At 37.3% G+C, this 6457-nt stretch overlaps 1 protein-coding gene across 4 annotated transcripts in view; it reads left to right on the top strand.

Annotated features, from left to right (window-relative positions):
* The window catches only part of CHM (CHM, Rab escort protein 1), a 148747-nt gene that overhangs the window by 816 nt on the left and 141474 nt on the right, over window positions 1-6457 (top strand). The window lies entirely within an intron of this gene.

The raw sequence follows: 6457 nt of genomic DNA, 5'->3' as shown, positions 1-6457 counted from the left end.
CACAGGAGAACTGCCCTTCTGGCATGGTTCAGTACCCCTGAGGTGCAGTGGCTTTAAGCCTAGTTTATGGAAATGGGAGTCTCCTCCCTTGCTTGCTCCAAGGGCCTTATGGCTAAGGGCAGGCAAAACTTGGGAGCATCTGAGCCCCAAGCCTCTGGGCTTGAGCCTGCAAGTAGGATGCCCCCCAAAGGTTTTGGAAACATCTGAAGCCCCAGGTGCTGGTGGAGGATGTTTGCCGGTAGTAGGGCCACTTATGGTTCTGGACTCTTGGATTTGGAATTAGTTTTGGCTAATCTGGCCTCAGATACAAATTATATTTTAAAAAAAATGTCTGTCTGTCACATCAGTGCTCTTTATGTGACATTCATTAATTTGCATTTTCCCCATTGGGCCCCAGTCGGAGGCTGGAGACTGCCCCAGGGCCCAGCAAAGCAGCTGTGTTGGGAATGACAGTTTGGAGAGAGGCTGCCACCTGGCACCTTTGAGGACCTCCCTGGATCTGCACAGAGTATTTGATTGCAGAATGATGACTTTCTTGTGTAGTTTTCATTTTCTTTATGAAATATGCAGTTATAGTTGTCTTTGTTAACTTGCTAACTTGATTTGCATGCATAAAATAGATCTGAATCAGTGGAATATATGACTTAGCATATATGCTGTTGAAAAAGTTTAGTGAAAAAACACTGTCCTGTTGCACTGAACAGATATTATTGTTCAGAAGTTTCTTGATTTATTCTGGGACTTGCAAAAATAGTAAAATCTGGACATGCTTCCCCACTGGTGACCATCAATGCTATTTTACTAACTTAACATCTTTGGGTAAATTAAGAGACCTCTAGTATTTTTCCATACCCTGCCATGCAGGATAGAAACCTAATAATGGAGCTGTAATTGTTTCCGTGCCCATTCAGTTACCGGTGAGGGCACTATTGCTCAAGAGAGGGAGTGAGAGGAGATCATAGGAGTTTATATCAAAAGCATATTCATTTCTTGCTGAATATTTATTTATCGTCCAGGAATGCATCAAAACATTTCCTTTATTTCAGAAACTTTTTCACATACTTTGAATAAACTGTCATAGTGGTGCTCAGCCTCTGGACTGAGAGGCCTTTTCATCCAGCCTGCCAGAACCCCCCATAAATCTGAAAATTTAGTTTGAGGGAGAAGTGGTCATGTCAGTTGCTGTGGCTTCCAGAGTTGTGGCAATTAATGCTGCCACCGTTCTCCCTCCTTCACATTTGCAGACCTGTAGGCTGGCTGACATGGCTCCAGATATCAGATCACACTGGTGAACAGGGTTACTCCATGGTTGGGTCTGGTGGATGGGTGCACAGAATCATGCCTGTGGACTGACCCCTGGACTGACCCCGTGCACTGACGGCACATGGGCTCTGGCCATGTTCCCGCCATCTGGCCTGTGAGGCTAGAATATTGAGCACCACTAAACTATCATATTTACATATCTGAAGTATAAAATAAAGCAAAAAAATAATTTTTGAAGTCATATCAATGTTAGACAGGGGGATGGGCTAAATTGGGAATGTATGTATTGATTTAACCCCAGTAAAACATTATAAACCTGTGTAATTTAAATGGAGTATTATCTTTTCATTATTACATGCATATAGACAAGGGGAGGAAACAAACTGCATAGCTATTAGTTTTCCCTTCAAGCTGACCATTTTTGTTAGATTGAACTAGTCAGAAAAGTTTTAAAAAATTCTAGAATTGAGTCTGTAAGTTTTAGACATAGTATATCTGGCTATTAACTACCAACTACTTTCAAGTTCTTACTAGATTTTCTTTAATTTCAGAGAAAAAAAAGTGTTATAATATATACTGCCTTGCAAAAATAAGCAGAGAATTCAAATGTTGAACAAATACAGACAGTGTAACTTCCAGGTTAGAGCTGTGCAGTTTCATTGAGGCATAACAAAGCAGCCAGGTGGCTGGGGCAGCAGCAATTTCCGGCTGCCACTGGTGCTCCTGCGACTGTGTGGCTGCAGCAAAAGTTGATATTCCCCTTTCATCCTCCCTGCCAAAACAGTGCCTAGGGCATCTTCTCAGTTTACCCTGCCCTAGTTACACTATTGAGTAGTCTATATATTTAATGAGCTTACCCTCTTAAAGGAAAATTCAACTAATCAATCAATACACCTACCTTAAGTTATAAAAATATTTCAGAAGTAAAATGTTGAAAATATTTGTGAGTTTAGTGCTGTTGACAAACCTAAAACAGATTCAAGTCTCTTATATACAGGGAGGGTGTTTATGTCGTCAGTTCATACCTGTTTTCTGTTGAAATCAACATCCTGTTTCTGACAGTGATTGCTACTGGATGCATCTTACACAGTGGGTGCATCTACATGTTCATTAATGAGCCTTAAATACTGCACATTTAACTTAGTACTACATTTAATGAAGTATTAACTGAATGTGCAGTAACTAAAGTTACTGCGCAGTAACACTGGTACAGTTATTTAGTGATGCTTACTGTGCATTAGCCTAATAACACTGCACATGATAGCATGGTTTTTTGCCGTGATGCTACTGTGCAGAGTTATTAGGTTAATGTTCAGCAAGCATCTTGTGTAGATGTACCCAGTGATTCTGAACCAGGGTGCCTTGAGATCCTTTTAAGGGTTCTTCAGGGTGCCACACAATGTTAGAGCTCTGAGGTGTGCCAGTGTGATGATTCACAAGAAAAACCCAGAGATTTCAGATATGAATCCATAGATGTGGGCTCTCTGAGTTCTTTGCAACAGAAAAACTGTTCTATTATTTTTCTGTAGGCAAAAAATAGTGGAAGCTAAGAGCTGACATTTTTCCAGGGGTTCTGGGAGTCTAAAATGGTTGAGAACCACTGTTCTAACATAAGGTGCAAAAAAATAATTTGCCCCCCGTCACCCCACTGCTCTCCAGCTAGCTCCTTTTGTTAACTTTTCTATAAAAGTTTATGCTTTGAAACCTAAGGATTGACAGCTCATAATTTTTCTCATTCTATGGCAACTAATGCATGTAGATATATAAAGTATATAGGGGAAATAGCCAGTTGGATATTGCTTACTTTAGCTAGCTTCCCTTTCACTTAGATTGGATACCTGCAAATATATGTGCAGCAGATGCTTTGACTTTGAAAATCTTTTCTGCTATACACATATAAAAGCAGAAAAGTTAACAGGTTTTGTTTAAAGGAATGCATACAGTTTCTATCTGACTAATGTAGTCGGGAAGAGATGGGTACATTAGTAAAATTAAATCCATCATCTTGAGGCATCATGAATAAGTTATTATACAGATAATCAATATTCCTGTGTATACTTGTATCTCTCCACCCATCATTTCCCTGATGTCTTCCCATGGAGAATTGTGCTGTTGTAGAATTACTATGTCATGGTTAGATTCAGCTTTGCTTATTTCCGTTTTTTAAGGAAGAGTTTTGCTGTCAGGATTTAACCTGTTAACTTTTCTGATTTTTAGCCCAAAGTAACAAGATCTCTCCCTTTTTCAGTCTGAGATGTGGTAGAAATTTTTTTTAAAAATCTGAATGACTGATAAGTATGACCAGTGCTTTCTAATGCCCAAGTTTGATAGTGAAGGAAAGTCTGACTCTCTTATGCTCAATCTCCAGAGAAGGAAAATTACCACTTTAGAAGAAGAGTTTCAGAAAGATGTTAGCACCTGCATGTAAATCAAGCTCCAGCCAATCTCTCTACAGGTTCTTCTATATTATCATGCTAAATTCTTGAGCTTTAGGAGATTTCTCCTGAAGTTTAACAATACTTCAACAAATCTGGATTTAATAATAATGAATTCAAATCAATTATGTTTGCTCCCCATCGTATTCTAATGTTTACTATAAAACCCCAATACACAGGAGCAACTATTAACCTTCTACACATGGCAAATAATTTGTTTTACATTTTTCTGTGTCTAAGCTGATGTGTTTAGATGTTTCTATTTCCTTTTGGTTGTATAAAGGCATTTCTCCTAAATAGAAATGATTAGACTGTTTGAAAACAGGCTCTGACAGTACATAGATGAGTAAGTAGGGAATTTTGTAGCACTTTGTTCCAAGGGTTATGGGTTTTTCGTAAGTGAATTAGAATTTGATGTAGTTTTTAGGCAAAGGCTATGTTTTCAGTGATATGCTGAGATGTAGTTTTTAGGCAAAGGCTATGTTTTCATTTATATGCTGCCCTGCCATTAAGGAGAAGGTAGTCCCTGCTTAATTTCTAAACTCTATTTAGTTGTTTCTACAAAAATGTAAAAGTACAGTCAAATACAAAAAAAATCTCCCTTTGTATCTCTTCAGATAAAAATAAAACAAGATCTTATTAATTGCTGTTTTTTCCAGAAGAACTCCAAGAAACAATTGCAAAACAGGGAGGACAATGGTCAGGAAAAATCTATTTAGGTTAGCTTTGTGTTGAACCAAAGAGGTTCTAAACTCTGCAAGTATTTCCTTAAACAAAAATCAGGTAGCCCCAAATGTTCCACAGTATTCATCATGAGTGGGTTGGCTTGTAGAAAAGGTATATTGAAAAAGAGGGAGAGTATACTGCTCTCTGTTTAGTGTTTGTATGGAAAGGTGGACTGAAGGAGGTATACAGATCGTTGAGTGAGTGAGATTAGCGTTTGCCCTGCTTTGGAAGATGTATAAAACAAAGATTCCAAGAAGTTGTAAAAGTTTTGAAAGGCCTTAAAGAGTGCAGCCTGATGTGGAAAGCAGGGGGAGTCATAGGTAGGATTCAAGTGAACAAGGTAGTATACTCAACAGAATTTCAGGAAGACCTTAGTAGATGTGTTCTTTAAATGCCTCGAAGGGGCATGATATAGATTTGTAGAGGAGTGAAAATAATCAAGATCTGAGTTAATGAAGGTCTGAGAGTTTTCACTGAGATGTAAAGTTTTTTGGAGAAAATAGTCTCAGTTTCAGTTGACTTTGAGAATTCTGTTTGCTTTGATAGCTCTTGCATCAAAAATTGAATTTGTCATATCCTCTGTCTTATCTCTACAATGTTTACTGATGTAGTTTTCTTTTTGATTTAAACATTCCTTCTAAATCAATCTCTTCTCACACAATTTATAATCAATCTCTTTTATGTAGTATTTTTGTTAATGTGACCATTTGGAGCAGGGAAGGAGATCATTTTAATGGGGTTATTTAATATTGGAACAGTTTAAGAGGAGTGTGGCAAATTCTCTGTCATTTTACACTTTAAATCAAGGTTGGATCTCTGTCTGAAACAGGCTTTTGTTTCTCATAAGTTATTGGGCTTCATGTAGAAATGACATGATACACCTGTGTAACCAATGTTAGGCAAAAGGTTGTACTGTATTAGGTAACTTTGTAGTCTCTCTAACCTTAAATCATATGATTGAAGTTTTAGCATAAAGTAATTATCAAACTTGTGTGCTTGTATGCGAATGCTATGAGGGGATTAGCTCTTCAAATACTAAAAGGATTCTATAGTTAGTTGTTTTTTAGATTCAACTAATATTTTAAATAATTGTATAAACTAAATTATAAGCTGTTGTGATTTCATTTTTATATATTAGGCCTGTGAAACAAGAGTATAGAAGTTTAGTTGGCTTAAAGATTACATTTTTTTGTCTTTGCACCTGCATTTCAAAGCACTGTAATATAACAGATGTGAAAATATTTTTTATTTAAAACATTACATGGAAAATATTATTTTTTCCTATTTGCTAATATATAACATATGGATGTCAGCATGCATGCATACATACATACATACATAGGTATGAAAACATATCTAGCAGCTGAACTTTTATGCCAGTCTCTTTCTGCAATGTCCCTCTAAAAGAGGGCATTGCAAAAGATGTATTATAAGATACAGGCAGTCCATGACTTACAACATTTTGAGTTACAACGTTTCGCACTTGCAGCGTTTATAAATTGACACCCTGTTTCAACTTTCTGATATCAGTTTTGACTTTACCACGCTTGATCTGACACCATGCCATGCCAAAGAACAAGTTTGCTGTGTCGCCCGTCTCCCTGGAGAACATCTGTCCAAACTTCCTTGGAGACTGCCTTTAAGAAAGCAGACAAGACTCCGGAAAAACCTGCAGCCAAGACTCCTGAGAAGACTCCAGCTAAGAATCCTTCAAAAAGTCCAGCAAAGTCACCTCAAAGAAGTCTTTCCAAATTCATATGATTGTTATTGTGTTGTAAGTCTCAGGACTGCCTGTATTGTTTTAGCTTTATTTTTGGACTTTTCTTTCTGTCTTGTAACCAGTATTTAATGGAGCCATTGCTGTGTAATTATCAAAAATATGGATATGTAAGAACTTTTAAAAATATTGCTGAAAACATGAATTAAAAGTCAGTTGTTAAGTCCTTCTATTATTTCATGGTCTTCTTCTGTTTTTGATTTATATGTAGTGTACATCTGTTGATTTTAGTTATCAGGTTAAGTGGTAAGCCCGA

Source organism: Alligator sinensis, unplaced genomic scaffold, assembly GCF_000455745.1.
Source record: "Alligator sinensis unplaced genomic scaffold, ASM45574v1 scaffold242_1, whole genome shotgun sequence".
NCBI classification, from domain to species: Eukaryota; Metazoa; Chordata; order Crocodylia; family Alligatoridae; genus Alligator; species Alligator sinensis.
Note: the sequence above shows the minus strand (reverse complement) of the source record. Positions and strands in the feature narration are given on the sequence as shown.